At 41.6% G+C, this 22,182-nt stretch overlaps 2 protein-coding genes, 1 long non-coding RNA gene and 1 pseudogene across 4 annotated transcripts in view; 3 read left to right on the top strand and 1 right to left on the bottom strand.

Annotated features, from left to right (window-relative positions):
* The window catches only part of LOC126068466 (uncharacterized), a 1,054,989-nt gene that overhangs the window by 463,145 nt on the left and 569,662 nt on the right, over positions 1 to 22,182 (top strand). The window lies entirely within an intron of this gene.
* Positions 1 to 22,182, top strand: part of LOC126068451 (ral guanine nucleotide dissociation stimulator-like) — a 480,137-nt gene that overhangs the window by 176,915 nt on the left and 281,040 nt on the right. The window lies entirely within an intron of this gene.
* LOC126068470 (uncharacterized) overlaps positions 1 to 22,182 on the bottom strand; it is a 174,028-nt gene that overhangs the window by 63,996 nt on the left and 87,850 nt on the right. The gene's annotated exons all lie outside the window — the stretch shown is intronic.
* LOC126068463 (cellular tumor antigen p53-like) lies at positions 8,332 to 9,459 on the top strand (annotated as a pseudogene).

The following is a 22,182-nucleotide window of genomic DNA, read 5'->3' as shown; positions in this document are numbered from 1 at the left end:
AGGCCTTGATTCCCAGTATTGTATGACTGTCCACCAATCTGTCATCTGATGTAATTTCCTATGCATTATAAATCCTACCTCTATGATGGTAAGGAGGTGGGATTAGGGCAGTCATGTTAGTGAGGCAAAACTCAATCTACAAAATTTGTTTGTATTTTAAATCAATCTCTTTCAAGATATAAAAGAGAGAAGTGAGTACAGAGACATGGGGACGTCCTACCACTAAGAATGCAGAACCAGGAGGAGAGTACTTCCTTTCGACCCAAGGCCCCTGCACTGAGAGCTCCTAGGATGTTAAGATTGATGACAAGGACCTTCCCCAAGAGCTGGCACAGATAAAAAGCCTTCCCCTGGAGTTAGCATCATGAATTTGGACTTTTAGACGCCTAAACTGTGAGAGAACAAATTTCTCTTTGTTAAAGCCATCCACTTGTGGCATTTCTGTTACAGCAGCACTAGATGACTAAGACACCAACCTATCTACCAAAACAGCTTCTCTCACTGTCCCGTTTCTGCTACACGGAAGTGCCCTTTCTTCTATTAAATACTTAACACCTAGTATAAACAAGGCTACCTAAGACGGCTTCTCCACGTATTACATCCAAGATCTGTCCACATTTATCATCAACTTTGTAAGTGTGTTATAATGGTACAGAGACCAGAAACACAGAAAGGGTGAATGCAACCCTGCCAGGATAGTTTATGTCTAATCCCTAGAGTCAAGCTGGTGCTTTCTATCAAAATAATGTGGATCACTTAGGTCTATATGAGGATTACAGCCTTTTTCACCTTTCCGACACAAAGTTCTAAAGAGTAATAAAAGAACACACGTATCATAGTAAAGCATTTATGAAAAGCGTATATGAAGACATTTTTTTTCCATATTCCAAAAGAGAGGAGACAGAAATGTAAAGGCTCTAGAACAAAGAGACTTCTCCAAACAGTCTCTGGTCTACATTAATTACCTGCAACAACTCTTCTGGATCGGCAGTCATTTAAAAAGATATTTTGATTTTGGGGGTTGCTTTTTCTCTCTGTCCTCTGGTCTAATTATATACGAGTCCCTTTCACATTATCGAGATCGCCCCATCAAGTGCACTTTCCTGACTGTTCTTCTGAGCAGCCTCCTTCCTGCCTCCTCCACCCTCCCCTTTCTTTCCTCTCTAAAAGAAAGCCTTCATCCAGAATACACTGTCACAATAAGCTAGGACAGGATGCCTTCAAATAAACTCAGATTCCAGCAGGGTTCACCGTTTCCCACACCACTAAGCCTTTACCCTTCTCCAAATTCCCACTGCCCCTCACTCACTGCCATCACAAAGATTAAGAGTGATCTTTGGGTCCTGGAAATGTGGGCAGACAGGTATTGTTTCCAAGCACTTAGAGAACCCCCTAGTTGCCACGCGGTACTATGCACATTACTTCCTTAGACTGTGTCTACTTTACAGGTAGGGAAACTGAGGCATGATGAGGTTAACTCACTAAAATACAGTCCTAGAGAAACTCAGCGCAAGATTAAATTCATGTATCTCCCACGGTAGTTACTCTCAACTGGGGCCATTTTGGTGCCCCTCCCTCCTCCCACAGACATCTGGCATGTCTGGGGACATTTTTGATTGTCACAATTTGGCAGGGGGGCAGAGCTACTAGCATCCAGTGAGCAGAGACCTGTAATCCTGGTAAACATCCTACAACAACCGCCCACACCCCCCACAACAAGAGCTATCTGGACAAAAATGTCAACTGTATTGAGGTTAAGAAACTCTGGTCTACTGGTATCTCTAGGATTACTTATTTAGGCCCCTAACTGACAGTTAAAGAATGGCTTACTCTACAAATTTATCATTTTACAGCATTTACATATGCCAGTCAAGTGCTATTTCCGACATGCTATGCTTTTTAATTACTGTTCAAACAGAGGATATAGGGAGCCATAGAGGAAAATGAGTAGAGCTCACAAAGCCCAACTCTTTTCCTTTATTGAGAAAACCTGGCAAAGACCAGCTCCTTAGCGACCTCCATCCCCTGAGCTGAGGTCTGCCTGTGCCTTGCTGCTCACCTGGAGTCTTCAGTTGCTGACATGCTTCTGCAGCTGCCTTTTCTCTGCTTTGCTCATCTCCACGCACACGCGTCACTCCAGAGCAGTTATGATGTATGTTGATGGGAATCTCCAGAGATCTACAGCCCCAAATTGTCTGATTTGTTCATTAAATTGCACTCATTACCGAGCCATGTCAGGCATCTAAGGACATCAGCCTTTCTGGCTTCCCTGTCCGAGGCTGGGCAATGGGACATTATCTAATAAGGGCTCCAAAGTACTACCAAAAAGAAAACCAAACCTAGTGACGTCGAGTCGATTCCGACTCATAGTGACCCTATAAGACAGAGTACTGCTGCCCTATAGCATTTCCAAGGAGCACCTGTCAGATTTGAACTGCTGACCCTTTGGTTAGCAGCCATAGGACTTAACCAATACGCCACCAGGGTTTCCAAAGCACTAAAGCAAGCTTAAAACAACACTCCAACCAGTTTATAAGCTGAATACAATTTTTCTTTTTTAATCTTTCACTTCCTGCCCCTCTTTCCCAGCCATCCTTGGTTCTGCCTAGATTTCCATTAGTTGTCATTTTCTTTTCAAGGAGTCTGATTTTACTTCAAGCTGTAGAAGCTGGAGAGTTCAGAAAGAGACATGGTATCTTTTCTACCCCTTCTTCCCAGACTTCCACCTGGACTCTGAGAAGGGGACACCAAACAGTGACTTTCTCCTTCTGGACTCAACAATCATCAGCACAAATGAGAGCTCAAACCCAGCCTTGGTCATAATGCTCCCAATGCCAATACCCGATTCACTGTTGTTAGGTGCCTTCAGATTCCCAGGTCTTTCTCCCATGGAGCCGGTGGGTGGGTTCGAACTGCCAACCTTATGGTTAGCAGCCGAGTGCTTAACAATTGTGCCACCAGGGCTCCTTACCTGACATGTGACTGCCAGTGACGAAGGATAAAGTGGAACTGGCAAAAACCATGTGCTTTACTAATGCTATTATCTACCAAACCTGGAATCTTCAACTCTGGCAAGCTGTTTCCTTTCTAGAAAAAGTAATTAACAAAACAACAGTTAAGGAAAGTGATCCATGGAGAAGGAGGACAGTGGTTGAGGGAATGTGAGCTGGCAGAACTAACAACCTGATATGATACAGGAAAAGGGCAATCAGACCTGGTCCCATTCTCGACAACACACCTCAGGAAGGCCCAATAACCCTTCCCTGATTCAAGGAAAATCACGTCTCATGTAAATAAATCCCTAATAATGCCTGAGGTATTTCCATGCACATAATGAATTCCATCCTATCACCCAAAACCTAATGGCTTCCTGTTCACAATTATTGATTGGCATAGTGTCAATCACTTGAATCAATAGAGATTTTGGGAACCTTTCACAGGCAGGGCATCCCATTGCACTGACTCTGAGAGGCTGGAGAGACAAGAGTCCCTGTGACTTGGCAAAGTCAGAGTAACAATGGCAGCTACTGCCTTTGCCTTACCCTGGAGTAGAGAGTGTGGCAGCCTTCAAACACATGTCTTCACAACCCACCAGCTCTGCTGCTTTTCACCACTCACTCACTTCTGCATGCTAGACCACGATCCATTGATCACCAACTGCCAGAGACAAAAGAAATGAATGAATGCATTAGGCCAAAAGACCTATGACTTCAAGTACTAAGTCACTGCTCGAATGTATTTGTTTTGTTACAGTTGGCTAAGCACTTAAGAAATAGACCCAAACACATATAACGGCTCAAGCTCAATAAAAGTTTACTTGTGGCTCCTGTACAGATACTGGACAGGTGAAAGATCCGTCACTGCAGTGGGCCTCCTCAATGCAGTCATCCAGGGACCCACGCTGACAACAGCCTTGTCATCTCTAAAACATTTCTAAGGTTGCTCTGGGGTGAGGCGGGGCCAAGATCGCAGAGTATTCAGATGCTTCCGGAGGTCCCACTTACACCAAAGACCTGAGAAAACAAGTGAAATGGTTACATATATGACAAAGTAGAATCCCTGAACATCAAGGACAAAGTTCGGAAATCGGACTGAGCGGCAGGACAAGGGAGAGATGGTTCGGAAGCAGCAAGGAGTTGCTGGACATGATTCGACAGGAACCAGTTCCCCTCAGGCACAATCCCCTGGAGCAACCGCAGCAGGGCTGGAGGTACTGTTAGGGACCTGGTTTCCTCAGGGAGAGACAGCCAGCTGCAGAGTCCACTCACGTCTCACAAACCAGAGAAGAACGGCACTCTCGGCAAAAGCTAAGTACTTGCGTTTATTTTACCGCACCCACAGCCCCCAAGACGGCTTCAGTGGCTGTCAATTTCCTGGGCCTGAGATAGGTTCTGCTGTGTGCCCTGAGCCATCCTCCTGGCCTTGGAATAAAAAATAATCTGCCAGATCCACTAAGCTGGGGAGCTCAGGACAGAAGCGGCTCCTGTCCAAGCACAAATGGTCCGTGGACTTTGAATAGCTTTAACCCCTGCACGGATCTGTGTGGGCCCATTTCAGGACATTAGGCCCTTCTTGGTAGACTGCGACGGTATGTCTGCATCAGATCTGACTTCAACTGTCTCAGCTGTACGGTGGAGAGGTGGGTTTTTGATGTTTAACACCAATTTGCCTATTAAACAGGGTCCTGACCTACCCACATCAGGGGCCTGAGGACTGGTGGCTCCACCCACGTCACCTAGCCACCCACAACAGGGGTCCAAGGATAAGCGGTGCCTACCAGTCCTTACAACCAAAAGCATTGGGTGCCCATGATCCAGCTGTAGGACACACTCACCTGTGCATTCCAGGGAACAGGGATACGCTTTCCTCATAGACACTCAGGGGATGGTTGGCAGGCCCTTACGCTGTTCAGAGCATCACCCCCTGCAACACACAGACACCTGTGCCTACACTAGTCTCCCCTGGCCCTTGAAAACCAAGGTTGCTCTGGGGAGTTTTCTCTTTTCAAGCCAGCTAGGAGTGGAAACCACAATGGAGGAGCTACATGGGAGTTATCTTTTTGAGTTTGTGTCTTTTCCCTAGAAAGGGATCACAGTACTTCCTACTTTCACTCACATTATGCTGGCTAGAACTCAGTTACCAGTTGCCTAGAACTAACCACACAGACTGCTGCCAGAAGTCTCTGTTGTACAAGGCTGACTCCAGCCCAACCAAGAAGACAGCATTAGGTTTGTTGTTGTTAGGTGCCGTCGAGTAATTCTGACTCCCAAAGACCCTGTGTACAAAAGAATGAAACACTGCCTGATCCTGTGCCATCTTCACAATTGTTGCTATGTTTGAGCCCATTGTTTCAGTCACTGTGTCAATCCATCTCACTGAGGGCTTTCCTCTTTTTTGGTGACCCTCTGTTTTTCCAAACATGATGTTCTACTTCTGCAGCTAGACCCTCCTGATCACATGTCCAAAGCATGTGAGATGAAGCTTTGCTATCCTCCCTTCTAATGAGCATTCTGGCTGCATTAGGTTTAGAGCAAGAAATTTTGGAGAAGATACAAGCACAGTAACCTTGACTTAGTTACTTAACAACTCTGAGTCTTGATTTCCTCATCTGTAAAATACCCTGCCTTCCTCTGAGGGTCACTGTTGTTACTGTTGTTAGGTGCTGGTGAACTGGTTCCAACTCATCGCGACCACATTAGGAGGCTCAGAATGAGACAAAGCAGCAGTTCTCAGACTCCTTGTGCGTGCACATCACCTGAGCATCTTGGTAAAATGTAAATTCTAACTCAAGAGGACAGGGCGAGGTCTGAGATTGTGCTTTTCTGGGAAGTTCCCAGGTGATGTCAATGCTGCTGGCCTCAGAGGAACAGAAAAGAGAGTAAAAAGAGATAGTTAGAGAATAGTTTTGTAAACCACAAAGTGATCTGTAGAGATAAAGTATTATTTTCCTGGTCCTGACTTTAATTGATTATAAATGAATCCCCAACTAGCCAGCAGTTCTAGGATGTGTTTAGTATTAGCATCAGATAGAATCTGACAGTCACAGGGTTTGGAGAACAGGAAGAATTTAAGGAGTTACTACCTACTACCACCCCCCTTATTTTGAAAACAAGGAAACAAATTCTGAGAAATCACTGATGCCCCCCCAAAATCTCTCAATAACTTAGTAGTGTGATAGGATTAGAAAGCAAACATTTGACTTTTTTTTTTCCTGTCATTAAATAAACTCAATGATAGCCTTCTAAAGAAAAGGAATTTTTACTCTTCACTAAAGCTAGAACAAGTATGATTCTGGCCCATACCCAGAAAGGTCCCAGAAGGTGAAATTCACCAAGAAAGGCCACCGGGGTACTAAATACAGGCAAACTGTCACAGGGTACGCAACAGGGATTTTTTAGGCATATGATCTTCAAAATACAGTGAGCCCTAACAAAGCTATGTCCCCCATATCCAAAATGTCATTTAAACACAAATTACCTTCCTTTTACTTTCTGGCAAAAACGAGAGTTTTGTTTCCAATGCGTACAAATTCTGAGTCATTCCTATTTGGGGATAACCACAAAAAGAGAGAATTTGGGGTAGCAAATAGAAAAGGGAAACCAATGAATTCGCAGAAGAGGAACACAGGTTTTGGTGGCGAACCCTGAAGACAAAAGAATGTAAAGTTTGTTTTTTTTTATCCTGGCATGTAAATTATTTTGCATCTCTGAGATGATGGTGGGTTCTAGGAGCTTACAGAAGAACATGAGATGTAGGATCACTGATGTGAAAGACAGGAGTCAAAAACTCCCAAGTGATAAATCAGAAAGGCACAGAGTATCTGGAAACCAAATCGGAGAGGAAAAGAGGGGAGCCACTTAGCACGCATGTCATCTCCAACAAAGCAAAGGGAATTTGAAAGTGTCTTGGCGAAATTAGGAAGGAGTACTTATCGAGCAAGGAATGGTAAATGGAAATGAATACTTACATAAAAAAAAATTTTTTTTACATACTCGTTAGTAATTTAAGATGAGCCAATATCAGCATCTTCATTTAATGAGCAATTTTAAGTATTTTTAATAAAGATTAAACTACTACTTGAAACTTCCATATTCCACCTCACAGCCCTCTTCCACCTTAAGGCCTTTAACTCCTCAATCAAGAATTCTCCCATCCTGGGGATTTTCCAGGATCTTCTGTAGACTACAGCGTAATATTAGTATTCTTTGTAGCATGGGCTTCTTTGACAGCCTATTGAAGCCAAGAACTCCATCCTCAGAATAATGCTAATACTATTATTAAAAAAGAAGCCATGTCGAGAAATTAGAACCCTGTGCATTGCTGGTGGGATTGTAAAATGGCAGTCACTGTGGAAAACTGTTTAGCAGTTTCTCAAAACGTTGAACACAGAAGTACCATATGACCCAGCAATTCCACTCCCAGGTATAAACCTAAAATATCTGAAAGTAGGCACTCAAACAGATACTTCTACACAAATTTTCATGGCAGCATTATTCACAACAGCCAAAATGTAGAAACTACCCAAGAGTCCATCAACAGATGATAAACAAAACATGGAATATGCACACAATGGCCTATTATTCAGCCACTAGGAAAAATGAAGTTCAGATACATGCTACCACATGGATGAACCCTGAAAACATTAGCCCTTTGGGAGTTCGGGAACCTCAGTTTAAGAACAAGTGATTGGGGAAGGACTCTTCTAGGATGGTGAAGGTTTTTTTCTTACAGGAAATGGTGTGCAGAAAAGTTTTTAAAAACCCGAAGATGGCACAGTAAAAAAATCCTGCTCAGGATCAGTCAGGGAAGAAAAGAATGAGCTGCAAAGAGAAGCCTAACCTTGACTTTCTCCCCAAACCCAACACTATTCATGCTGTGCCTTCAAAATCCTATATTAAGGAATTCCCAAGAGATTTTCTTGGCCCCAGCCTCTATGTCCTGATGGCAGGTGAAGGGAGGCAGCACTGAGAAATGGAAGACCCAGATGAGATCCAAGCTTCAGTCTCAGACCCCTTGTTTTCTGCCACTAACTAGCTCTGTTAGCTTGGTCAGGTCACCTAGTTTCTGAATTGAAACTTCCTGTCTATAAAATGAAAAGTTTGAATTATACCATCTCTGGGATTCTTTCTAGCTATGACTTTGTGATTCTAAGATAATGCATAACTATCTGGGAAGTAATCTTAATGTGTCAAAAGTGCAAAGCCACCACCCGGGGCACAGCTAGCTGCTGGACTCTGGGGGCACCTGCTTTCTGGGCTTGGAGTGTCCTTCCCAAGACTGTTACACGCTTCCCTGAGGTTCCATGGACAGACTGACTTCCCTGGAGCTGCAATGGAGGAGCCTCAGTCAGATCTCAGTACTGAGCTCTTTCTGAGTCAAGAGACCTTTTCGTACTTGGGAAAACTCCTTCCTGAGAAGCTGGTTCTGTCCCCCTCACTGTCCCCAGCAGCGGAGGCAGTAGACGATCTGCTACTCCCAGAAGATGCTGCAGACTGGCTAGAAAGCCAAGCTGGGGCTCAAGGAATATCAGCAGCCCCTGCACCAGCCACCCTTACACCAGCCACCTCCTAGACACTTTCATCCTCTGTCCCTTCCCAGAAGACCTACTGCAGCAACTGTGGTTTCCATCTTGGCTTCCTGCATTCTGGGACAGCCAAGTCTGTCACCTGCACGTACTCCCCTGACCTTAACAAGCTGTTTTGCCAGCTGGCAAAGACCTGTCCAGTGCAGCCGTAGCTCAGCTCACCACCCCACCCCACCCCAGCACCTGTGTTCACACCATGGCCATCTACCAGACGTCAGCATACGACAGAGGTCATGCAGCACTGCCCCCACCTTGAGTGCTACTCCGACTATAGTGATGGCCTGGCCGCTCCTCAGCATCTTATCCAGGTGGGAGGAATCCTGCGTGCTGATATTTGTAGGACACCATTACTCTTCGACATAGTGTGGGTTACCCTATGAGCTACCTCAGGTCGGTTCTGACTACCACCATCCACTTCATGTGTAGCAGCTCCTGCATGGGGGGGGGGAACCCATCCTCACCATCATCACACTGGAAGACTCCGATGGTAATCTGCTAGGACACAACAGTTTCGAGGTGCATATTTGTACTGTTCTGGGAGAGACAGATGTACAGAGGAAGAAAATTTCCACAACAAGTGGGAGCCACCCTCTGAGAGGATCACTAAGTAAGCACTGCCCACCAGCACCAGCTCCTCTACCGAGCCAAAGAAGAAGCCAGTGGATGAAAAATATTTCACCCTTAAGATCCGTGGGCATGAATGCTTCAAGATGTTCCTAGAGTTGAACGAGGCATTGGAGCTGAAGGATGCCCAGGCTGGGAAGCAGCCAGAGGGGAGCAGGGCTCAATGCAGCCTTCCAAACTCTAAGAAAGGGGAATCTACCACCCACTGTAAAAAACTAATGTTCAAGAGAGAGGGGCCTGACTCAGACTGACGTCCTTCACTTCCTGTCCCCCATTTACACACCCTGCCCCTGCCCTCCTTTCCTACCATTTTGAAATTCATATGCTTGAACCCCTACTTGATACAGGTGTGTCTCGAAAACACTCAAGAACTCTTCACTTACCTTGGCATGGGCCTCCACTAAAGAAGCTGGCCTACACTGGTGTTCTGGGGGGCATGAGGGAGCTGGGACAATCCAGCTTAGATTGTAAGGTTTTTACTATAAGGAATACTTGGAAGAGATAGGATGGCGTTCCTGCACGTAAGAATTAGATTTTAAAAGCAGTCATAGAACTTACCATACCTGGGTTGGAAGCCTAGACCAGTAACAGACTAGCCAGGGGAACTATCTCAAGGGGTTTTATTTCTCCTGACAGCAATGTGCATGTCTATAAAATGCTGATACCTACCACCTACCTCGTGGGGTTTGCTGTGAGGTTAATGAAATGATATATGTATGACTCAAAGATCCCGTAGGGCTGGAAGTCACCAGGCTGCCTGGCCTTAAAACCTTCTCAGATTACATGGCATCTGGGACTTGGCCTCTGGGGAGTGCTGGTCCCCTGTCCCTGTTGGTTGATGGATTGACTGGGCAGCTGGTTAAGGGGAAGGAATTTCCTAGTTCCTTTTCTGCTGGCCTAGCCACGTCCTGTCTAGCCTCTAGGTAAACTTCAGCACCTAAAAGGAAACCTCACCCCATTCCACTCCCTGAAGGATTCCAGCTTTTACATGGAATCCGTATCTACCACCACATCTAACTGCAACCAGACACTCAGAGCCTGATTTCTTTTGCACTTTGGAAAGCACATTTGCATTCTTTGCCTACATCCCTTCTCCCCTCCCCTTTTTATATCTGTTTCTTATTTCACAATAAAACTTTGGTATTAAAAAAAAATACTAATGAGACTTTAAATTTCTTCTCACCCTATGTCATGGATTGTATTGTCACCCCAAAATTGTATTACGTGTAACAACTTGGTTAGGCCATGATTCCCATCAAACACAGACCTAAAGAGTTGACCTCAGTGACAGAGACTGAGAATGAACAACCACGGGGAAGCAGCGACTGTTTTTGGAGCCTGGAGCCAGCGTCCCAGTCAGGAAACCTTTGCGCCGGGCTTTGGACTGGGCGCAGCGGAGCTAAGCACGACATCCTGAGACAGCGCAAACACGGCACACGGCCCTACCCCCAAGAAGTGACCTCGAGAGAAGCCCAGCCAGTGCATACAACGCAGCGACACGGCTGACAGGAGGAGAAGACACCGGGAGGCAGTGACTGGTTTTGGAGCTGGGAGTGCGGCGTCCCAGCCAGGGAAACTTGGCCCTGGGCTTTGGACTGTGAGCAAAGGAACTAACCACGGCTTCTGAGACAGCGTAAGCAAGGGACGCGGGCCTGACCCTCAGGGGCAATCTCTATGCAGCCAGTGCACACAGTCGAAGCGCCCCTCAGGAATCTCAGATAAAACAGTCATCCCAAGCAGGATAAGTAACTTTGTCTATATTCTGGGGTGCTACTCTCTCCTATTTATCTGAACCCTCCCCTCCCCTTCCCAAGCGGCTTCATTAACATTGGAATTTCCTGAGCCAGAGAGTGAATTGCACTGCGGTTTTTCTTTCTTTTCTTTTTTGGTCTTTTCCTAACCCATTCTTCTGGCCTGAGAGAATCAGCTACAAAAAACCCAGGGACCAAAAATCCTTCCCTAATTGGACTAAAAACACAGAATCAGCTCCAGCCAAGCATATGTGATCCACAGTTTTGGGCTTTCATCCATACAGGGAACAAGGTGGCTATTATAATGCAAGGGCAATTCTGATAGGGATCTGACTGTAATTGTTTTAGCAGATTACTGGAAAGACAAGTTTCCCAGGTCTGATATCTCTGCGTATTCAACAGAGCCCTCACTGACCCACAACAGGGAACTGAGGGCTAAAGCTCCCCCCCAGACCACCTAGCCTCCTGCCTTAGGGGTCTGACGATGGTGACACCTACCAATCTGTACAGGTACTTGCATTGGGGGCCTAAGGTACAGCTGCAGAGCCCACCCACCAAAGTGCTTTAGGAATAGAGACACACCTACCTCACCGGCACTTGGGAGAAGCCTGTCAGCACCCTGCCCCCCCACCCCCTGGAGTGTGAGCCCCTGCTGCTACTAGAATTTGGTGCACACAACTATCACCATTACCTCTCAGGTGGATACGTGACAGTATGCACCACATACTTGATGACCCAAAATCAGATTCTACTCAAGAATAGTGAATGGACTCTTAGACTTATGTATTTGGTAACAGCCCAAACCAGCTGGTAATAGGTCATAAGTAAGTCAAGGGCTACAACAATCAAGACAGCACAATTGAGTAGCCCATCTACATATACTGAAAGAAAACAAAACAAGATAAGACTCAGTGAGCAAATATAGAATAAATCACTACAATATCTTAGAGATGGCTCGGAGACAGCAGTCGATATCAAACCACATAAAGAAGCAGACCATGAATGCTTCTACAACTCCCCAAACTAAAGAATCAAAATCTTTCCCAAATGAAGATACAATCCTGGAATTGCCAGATGCAGAATATAAAAAACTAATTTACAGAATGCTTCAAGACATCAGGGATGACCTCAGAAATGAAATAAGGGAATCTACAGAAAAAGCCAAAGAACACACTGATAAAGCAGTTGAAGAACTCAAAAAGATTATTCAAGAGCATAGTGGAAAAATTAATAAGCTTCAAGAATCGATAGAGAGGCAGCATTCAGAAATCCAAAAGATTAGCAGTAAAATTATAGAATTAGACAACTCAATAGGAAGTCAGAGGAGCAGACTTGAACAACTGGAATGCAGGGTGGGGGTTCTGGAGGACAAGGGAATGGATACCCATATAGCTGAAAAAAAATCAGATAAAAGAATTAAAAAAAATGGAGAAACCCTAAGAATCATGTGGTACTCTATCAAGAAGAATAACTTGCGTGTGATTCGAGTCCAAGAACAGGGAGGGATAACAGAAAATGGAGAGAGAATTGTTGAAGATCTGTTGGCAGAAAACTTCCCTGACATCATGACAGACAAAAGGATATCTATCCAACATGCTCATTGAACCCCATATAAGACTGATCCAAAACGAAAATCACCAAGATATATTATCATCAAACTTGCCAAAACTAAAGATAAAGAGAAAATTTTAGAAGCAGCCAGGGAGAAAAGAAAGGTCTCCTACAAAGGAGAATCAATAAGTTCAGACTACTCAGTAGAAACCATGCAGTCAAGAAGGCAATGGGATGACATATATAGGGCACTGAAGGAGAAAAACTGCCAGCCAAGGATCATATATCCAGCAAAACTCTCTCTCAAATATGAAGGCAAAATTAAAACATTCACAGATAAACACAAGCTTAGAGAATTTGCAAAAACCAAACCAAAGCTCCAAGAAATACTAAAGGAAATTGTTTGGTCAGAAAATCAATAACGTCAGATAACAACACAACACAAGGTCACAGAGCAGAACATCCTCATATCAACTCAAATAGGGAAATCACAAAAACAAATTAAGATTAATTTTAAAAAGACAAAAACACTCAAAACAGGGAATCATTGAAGTCAATATGTAAAAGATCACAATAGTCAAAAAGAGGGACTAAATACAGGTGGCATAGAACTGCCATATGGAGAGGGATACAAGGCGATATAGGACAATACAAGTTAGGTTTTTACTTAGAAAAATAGGGGTAAATATTAAGGTAACCACAAAGAGGTCTAACAATTCTATAATTCAAAATAAAAACCAAGAAAAACTAAAGACTCAGCAAACATGAAGTCAACTACTATGAAAATGAGGAACACACAATTTACAAAGAAAAACGTCTCAGCACAAAAAAGTAAGTGGAAAAATGAAATTGTCAACAACACACATAAAAAGGCATCAAAATGACAGCACTAAACACATATCTATAATTACACTGAATGTAAATGGACTAAATGCACCAATAAAGAGACAGAGAGTCTCAGACTGGATAAAGAAACACGATCCGTCTATATGCTGCCTACAAGAGACACACCTTAGACTTAGAGACACAAAGAAACTAAAACTCAAACGATGGAAAAAAACATATTAAGCAAAGAATAAGCAAAAAAAAAAAAAGGAGTAGCAATATTAATTCCTTACAAAATAGACTTTAAAGTTAAATCCACCACAAAGGATAAAGAAGGACACTACATAATGATAAAAGGGACAATTGACCAGGAAGATATAACCATATTAAAAATTTATGCACCCAATGACAGGGCTGCAAGATACATAAATCAAATTTTAACAGAACTGAAAAGTGAGATAGACACCTCCACAATTATAGTAGGAGACTTCAACACACCACTTTCGGAGAAGGACAGGACCTCCAATAAGAAGCTCAATAGAGACACGGAAGACCTAATTGCTACAATCAACCAACTTGACCTCATTGACTTATATAGAACTCTCCACCCAACAGCTGCAAAGTATACTTTTTTTTCTAGCACACACAGAATATTCTCTAGAATAGACCACATATTAGGTCATAAAACAAACCTTTGTAGAATCCAAAACATCGAAATACTACAAAGCATCTTCTCAGACCATAAGGCCATAAAAATGGAAATCAATAACAGAAAAATTAGGGAAAAGAAATCAAATACTTGGAAACTGAACAACACCCTGCTGAAAAAAGACTGGGTTATAGAAGACATTAAGGACGGAATAAAGAAATTCATAGAATGCAATGAGAATGAAAACACTTCCTATCGAAACCTCTGGGACACAGCAAAAGCAGGGCTCAGAGGTCAATTTATATCGATAAATGACACATACAAAAAGAAGAAAGAGCCCAAATCAGAGAACTGTCCCGACAACTTGAACAAATAGAAAGTGAGCAACAAAAGAATCCATCGGGCACCAGAAGAAAACAAATAATAAAAATTAGAGCTGAACTAAATGAATTAGAGAACAGAAAAACAATTCAAAGAATTAGCAAAGCCGAAAGCTGGTTCTTTGAAAAAATTAACAAAATTGATAAACCATTGGCCAGACTGACTAAAGAAATACAGGAAAGGAAACAAATAACCCGAATAAGAAACGAGATGGGCCACATCTCAACAGACCCAACTGAAATTAAAAGAATCATATCAGATTATTATGAAAAATTGTACTCTAACAAATTTGCAAACCTAGAAGAAATGGATGAATTCCCAGGAAAACACTACCTACTTAAACTAACACAATCAGAAGTAGAACAACTAAATAGACCCATAACAAAAAAAGAGATTGAAACGGTAATCAAAAAACTCCCAACAAAAAAAAAAGCCCTGGCCCAGACGGCTTTACTGCAGAGTTCTACCAAACTTTCAGAGAAGAGTTAACACCACTACTACTAAAGGTATTTCAAAGCATAGAAGATGACGGAATACTACCTAACTCATTCTATGAAGCCACCATATCCCTGATACCAAAACCAGGTAAAGACATCATGAAAAAAGAAAATGACAAACCTATATCCATCATGAACATAGATGCAAAAATCCTCAACAAAATCCTAGACAATAGAATTCAACAACATATCAAAAAAAAAAAAATAATCCACCATGACCAAGTGGGATTTATACCAGGTATGCAAGGCTGGTTTAATATTAGAAAAACCATTAATGTAATCCACCATATAAATAAAACAAAAGACAAAAACCACATGATCTCATCAATTGATACAGAAAAGGTATTTGACAAAGTCCAACACCCATTTATGATAAAAACTCTCAGGGAAATAGGTATTTAACAAAAATCCTCAACATAATAAAGAGCATCTATACAAAGCCAACAGCCAAAATCACTCTAAATGGAGAGAGCATGAAAGCATTTCCCTTAAGAAAGGGAACCAGACAAGGATGCCCTTTATCACCGCTCTTATTCAACATTGTGCTAGAGGTCCTAGGCAGAGCAACTAGGCTAGACAAAGAAATAAAGGGCATCCGGATTGGCAAGGAGGAAGTAAAATTATCTCTGTTTGCAGATGGCGTGATCTTATACACAGAAAACCCTAAGGAATCCTCCAGAAAAATACTGAAACTAATAGAAGAGTTTAGAAGAGTCTCAGGTTATAGGATAAACATACAAAAATCACTTGGATTCTTCTACATCAACAAAAAGAACATCAAAGAGGAAATAACCAAATCAATACCATTCACAGTAGGCCCCAAGAAGATAAAATACTTAGGAATAAATCTTACCGAAGATGTAAAAGACTTATACAAACAAAACTACAAAGTACTACAGCAAGAAACTAAAAAGGACCTACATAAGTGGAAAAACATACCTTGCTCATGGATAGGGAGACTTAACATAGTAAAAATGTCTATTCTACCAAAAACCATCTATACATACAATGCAGTTCCGATCTAAATTGCAACGACATTTTTTAATGTGATGGAGAAACAAATCTCCAACTTCATATGGAAGGGAAAGAAGCCCCGGATAAGTAAAGCATTACCGAAAAAGAAGAAGAAAGTGGGAGGCCTCACTCTACCTGATTTTAGAACCTATTATACAGCCACAGTAGTCAAAACAGCCTGGTACTGGTACAAAAACAGACACATAGACCAATGGAACAGAATTAAGAACCCAGATATAAATCCATCCACATATCAGCAGCTGATATTTGACAAAGGCCCAGTGTCAGTTAATTGGGGAAAAGATAGTCTTTTTAACAAATGGTGCTGGCATAACTGGATATCTATTTGCAAAAAAATGAAACAGGACCCATACCTCACACCATGCACAAAAACTAACTCCAAGTGGATCAAAGACCTAAACATAAAGACAAAAACGATAAAGATCATGGAAGAAAAAATAGGGACAATGTTAGAAGCCCTAATACAAGGCATAAACAGAATATGAAATATTACCAAAAATGACGAAGAGAAACTAAATAACTGGGAGCTCCTAAAAATCAAGCACCTATGCTCATCTAAAGACTTCACCAAAAGAGTAAAAAGACCACCTACAGATTGGGAAAGAATTTTCAGCTATGACATCTCCGACCAGCGCCTGATCTCTAAAATCTGTATGATTCTGTTAAAACTCAACCACAAAAAGACAAACAACCCAATCAAGAAGTAGGCAAAGGATATGAACACACACTTCACTAAAGAAGATATTCAGGCAGCTAACAGATACATGAGAAAATGCTCTCGATCATTAGGCATTAGAGAAATGCAAATTAAAACTACGATGAGATTCCATCTCACTCTAACAAGGCTGGCATTAAGCCAAAAAACACAAAATAATAAATGTTGGAGAGGCTGCGCAGAGATTGGAACTCTTATACACTGCTGGTGGGAATGTAAAATGGTACAACCACTTTGGAAATCTATCTGGCGTTTCCTTAAACAGTTAAAAATAGAACTACCATACAACCCAGAAATCCCACTCCTCGGAATATACCCTAGAGAAATAAGAGCCTTCACACGAACAGATATATGCACTCCCATGTTTATTTACAATAGCAAAAAGCTGGAAGCAACCAAGGTGTCCATCAACGGATGAATGGGTAAATAAATTGTGGTATATTCACACAATGGAATACTACGCATCGATAAAGAAGTGACAAATCTGTGAAACATTTCATAACATGGAGGAACCTCGAAGGCATTATGCTGAGTGAAATTAGTCACAGGCAAAAGGACAAATATTGTATAAGACCATTACTATAAGATCTTGAGAAATAGTATAAACTAAGAAGAACACATACTGTTGAGGTTACGGGGGGGAGGGAGGGAGGGAGGGAGATGGTTATTTAGTGATTAGTTAGTAGATAATAACTACTTTAGGTGAAGGGAAGGTCAATACTCAATACACGGAAGGTCAGCTCAACTGGGCTGGACCAAAAGCAAAGAAGTTTCCAGGATAAACTGAATACTTCAAAGGTCAGCGGAGCAAGGGCGGGGGTTTGGGGACAGAAGTCCAAAACTCAATTCTGCTTTAAAGGAGTTGAGGTCTTGACTTAACTAGAACACACCATCACTACAAGTGGGGGTTTCCAGCCTGTATGAGGCAAACAGGGGTCATTACAGGCTGAAACAGTGCTGTCCAATAGAACTTTCTGTGATGATGAACACGCTCTACATCTGTGCTCTCCAATAAGGCAACACTAAGCACATGCGGCTTCTAAGCACTTGAAAGGTAGCTACTTCGACTGAATAAGTTTTTTAATTGTATTTAATTATATTAATTTAAAAATAAATAGCCACATGTGGCTGGTGGCTATTGTACTGGACAGCATAGTTAAAGGCTTACACCATGGACTGGGAAAATAATCCAAAAGTATATCACAAGACAGTCTTACTCATCCTCCAACTACCTGATAAAACACTTCCTTAACCCTTGCCCTCCATACACACACAGACACTATGCATAAGATTTCACCATATCACGCATCACTAGAGCAGTACTCCCGAATTTTAACATACATCAGAATCATGGAGGGCTTGTTAAAACACAGATTATTGAGCTCCAACCCCAAGTTTCTGATTCAGGAGGTCTGGGTTGAGCTCCAATCATTTACATCTTTAACAAGTTCCCAGATAATGCTGATGCTGCTAGGACCACACTTTGAGCAGCACTGGAATGAAAATTTCAACTATTCAAACACCAGCTCTCATGGATTGAATTGTGTCCCCCCTAAAATGTTTGTCAACTTGGCTGGACCATGATTCCCAGTATTGTATGACTGTCCACCAGTCAGTCATATGATGTAATTTCCTATGCATTGTAAATCCTACCTCTATGATGGTAATGAGGTGGGATTAGGGGTACTCATGTTAATGAGGCAAAACTCAATCTACAAAATTAGTTTGTATTTTAAATCGATCTCTTTCAAGATATACAAGGGAGAAGTGAGTACAGAGACATGGGGAGCTTCTACCACCAAGAATGCAGAACCAGGAGGGGAGCGCTTCCTTTGGACACAAGGCCCCTGCACTGAGACGCTCCTAGGATGGGAAGATTGATGACAAGGACCTTCCCTCGGAGCTCACACAGACAAAAAGCCTTCCCCTGGAGCTAGCATCATGAATTTCGACTTCTGGATGCCTAAAGTACGAGAGAACAAATTTCTCTTTGTTAAAGCCATCCACTTGTGGCATTTCTGTTACAGTGGCACTAGATGACTAAGACACCAACCTATCTACTAAAACAGCTTCTCTCACTGTCCCCTTTATGCTACACAGAAGTGCCCCTTTCCTTCTAGTAAAAACTTAACACTTAGTACTATAAACACAGGGTAGAGAGGATATAAATAAACAAGGCTACCTGTCTAAGACGGCTTCTCCACCTATTAGATCCAAGATCTGTCCACATTTGTTATAAGCTTTGCAAGTGTATCTAACACTACAGAGGCCAGAAAACACCGCAAGGGTGAACACAAGCCTGCCAGGATGGTTTACATCTAATACCTGCACTGACCCTGCCTTAGAGTCAAGTTGGTGCTTTCTACTAAAATAACGTACATCACTCAGGTCTAGATCAGGATTACAGCGTTTTTCACCTTTCCGACACACAGTTCTGAAGAGTAACAAAAGAACACACGTATTAAAGTAAAGCATTTATCAAAGGCATATGTTGAAGACAACTTTTTCCATATTCCAAAAGAGAGGAGACAGAAAAGGAAAGGCTCTAGAACAAAGAGACTTCTGCAAACAGTCTCTGGTCTTCATTAATCACCTGCAACAACTCTTCTGGATCAGCAGTCATTTGAAAAGATATTTTGATTTGGGGGGTTACTTCTCTATGTCCTCTGGTCTACTTATGCATGCGTGACTTTCACATTACAAGATCCCTCCACGAAGAGCACTTTCCTGACTGCTCTTCTGAACAGCCTCCTTCCTGCCTCCTCCACCTTCACCTTTCTTTCCTCTCCAAAAGAAAGCCTACATCCAAAATACACTGTAACAACAAACTAGGACAGGATGCCTTCAAATAAACTCAGATGCTAGTACTGTTTAAAATGATCTTTATCATTTTAAATTTTGTATTTAGGTCTTTGATCTATTTTGAGTTCATTTTTGTGCATGGTGTGAGGTATGGGTCTTCTTTCCTTTTTTTGGAGATGGATATCCAGTCATACCAGCACCATTTGTTAAAAAGACTGTCTTTGCCCCAATTAACTGACTTTGGGTCTTAGTCAAATATCTACTGCTCATCTGTGGATGGAATTATGTCTGGATTCTCAATTCTGTTCCATTGGTCTATGTATCTGTTGTTGTACCAGTACCAGGCTGTTTTGACTACTGTGGTGGTATAACAGGTTCCAAAATCAGGTAGAGTGAGGCCTCCCACTATGTTCTTCTTTTTCAGTGATGCTTTACATATCCAAGGTCTCTTTCCCTTCCATATGAAGTTGGTGATTTGTTTCTCCATCTCATTAGAAAATGTCTTTGGAATCTGGATCGGAATTGCATTAAATCTGCAATTCGCTTTTGGTAGAAAAGACATTTTTACAATGTTAAGTCTTTCTATCCATGAGTAAGGTATGTTTTTCCACTTACGTAGGTCTCTTTTGGTTTCTTGCAGAAGTGTTTTGTAGTTTTCTTTGTACAAGTCTTTTACATCTCTGCTAAGATTTATTCCTAAGTATTTTATCTTTTTGGGGGCTAGCATAAATGGTATTGCTTTGGTGATTTCCTCCTCAAGGTTCTTTTTGTTGATGTAAAGGAACCCAACTGAGTTTTGTATGTTTATCTTCTATCCTGATACTCTGCTGAACCCTTCTATTAGTTTCAGTAGTTTTCTGGAGGATTTCTTAGCCTTTTCTGTGTATAAGGATCATGTCATCTGCAAATAGAGATACTCTGACTTCTTTGCCAATCTGGATGCTCTTTATTTCTTTATCTAGCCTAATTGCTCTGGTTAGGACATCCAGCACAATGTTGAATAACAGTGGTCATAAAGGGCATCCTTGTCTGGTTCCTGATCTCAATGGGAATGCTTTCAGGCTCTCTTCATTTAGGGTGATGTTGGCTGTTGGCTTTGTATAAATACCCTTTATTATGTCGAGGAATTTGCCTTCTATTCCTATTTTGCTGAGAGTTTTTATCATGAATGAGTGTTGAACTTTGTCAAATGCCTTTTCTGCATCAATTGATAAAATCATGTGATTCTTGTCTTTTATTCATATCATGGATTCCATTAATTGTTTTTCTAATGTTGAGCCATCCCTGGATACCTGGTATGAATCCCACTTGGTCATGGTGAATTATTTTTTTCATATGTTGTTGAATTCTATTGGCTTGAATTTTGTTGAGGATGTTTGCATCTAAGTTCATTAGGGATATAGGTCTGGAGTTTTCTTTTTGTGTGGTGTCTTTTCCTTGTTTTGGTATCCAGAATACGCTGGCTTTATAGAATGAGTTTGGGAGAATTACGTGGTTTTCTATGCTCTGAAATACCTTTAGCAGTAGTGGTGTAAACTCTTCTCCGAAAGTATGGTAGAACTCAATCTCTTCTTTCGTTATGAGTCTATATAGTTGTTTGACCTCTGTGTTACTTTAGGTAGGTAATGTGTTTCTAGAATTCATCCATTTCTTCTAGGTTTTCAAATTTCTTAGAGTACAATTTTTCACAGTAATCTGATATGATTCTTTTAATTTCAGTTGGATCTGTTGTGATATGGCCCATCTCATTTCTTATTTGGGTTAATTGCTTCCTCTTCTATTTTTCTGTTGTGAGTTTCGCCAGTAGTTTTTCAATTTTGTTGATTTTTTCAAAGAACCAGCTTTTGGTCTTGTTAATTCTTTCAATTGTTTTTCTATTTTCTACTTCAATTCTGCTCTAATTTTTATTATTTGTTTTCTTCTGCTGCCTGAGGTTTTTTTGTTGGTTTGTCTGTTCTCCTCTATTTGTTCAAGTTTTAGGGATAATTCTTTGATTTTGACCCTTTCTTCTTTTTCTTTCTGTGCATTTATTGATATAAGTTGACCTCTGAGCACTGCTTTTGCTGTGTCCCAAAGTTTCTGATAGGAAGTGTTTTCATTCTCATTGGATTCTATGAATTTCTTTATTCCATCCTTAATGTTTTCTATACTCCAGTCTTTTTTGAGAAGGGTATTGTTCAATTTCCAAGTGTTTGATTTCCTTTCCCTGCTTTTTCTGTTATTGATTTCTACTTTTATGGCCTTATGGTCAGAGAAGGTGCTTTGTAATATTTCAATGTTTTGGATTCTGCTAAGGCTTGCTGTATGACCAAATATGTGGTCTATCCTAGAGAATATTCCACGTGCACTAGAAAAGAAAGTACACTTGGCTGCTGTTGGGTGTTCTGTACATGTCTATGAGGTCAAGTTTGTTTATTGTGGCATTTAGATCTTCCGTGTCTTTACTGAGCTTTTTCCTGGATGTCCTGTCCTTCACTGAAAGTGGTGTGTTGAGGTTTCCTACTATTATTGTGGAGCTGTCTATCTCACTTTTCAATGCTGGTAGCGTTTGTTTTATGTATCTTGCAGCCCAATCACTGGGTGCACAAATAGTATGGTTATATCCTCTTGGTATATTGTCCCCTTTATCGTTATATAGTATCCTTCCTTATCGTTTACGATGGATTTAACTTTAAAGTCTATTTTGTCAGAAATTAATACTGACACGCCTGCTGTTTTTTAATTGTTGTTCGCATGATATACTTTTTTTCCATCCTTTGAGTTTTTGT

This window comes from Elephas maximus, chromosome 27, assembly GCF_024166365.1.
Source record: "Elephas maximus indicus isolate mEleMax1 chromosome 27, mEleMax1 primary haplotype, whole genome shotgun sequence".
Lineage (NCBI taxonomy): Eukaryota > Metazoa > Chordata > Mammalia > Proboscidea > Elephantidae > Elephas > Elephas maximus.
This window is presented reverse-complemented; position numbering and strand designations above follow the sequence as displayed.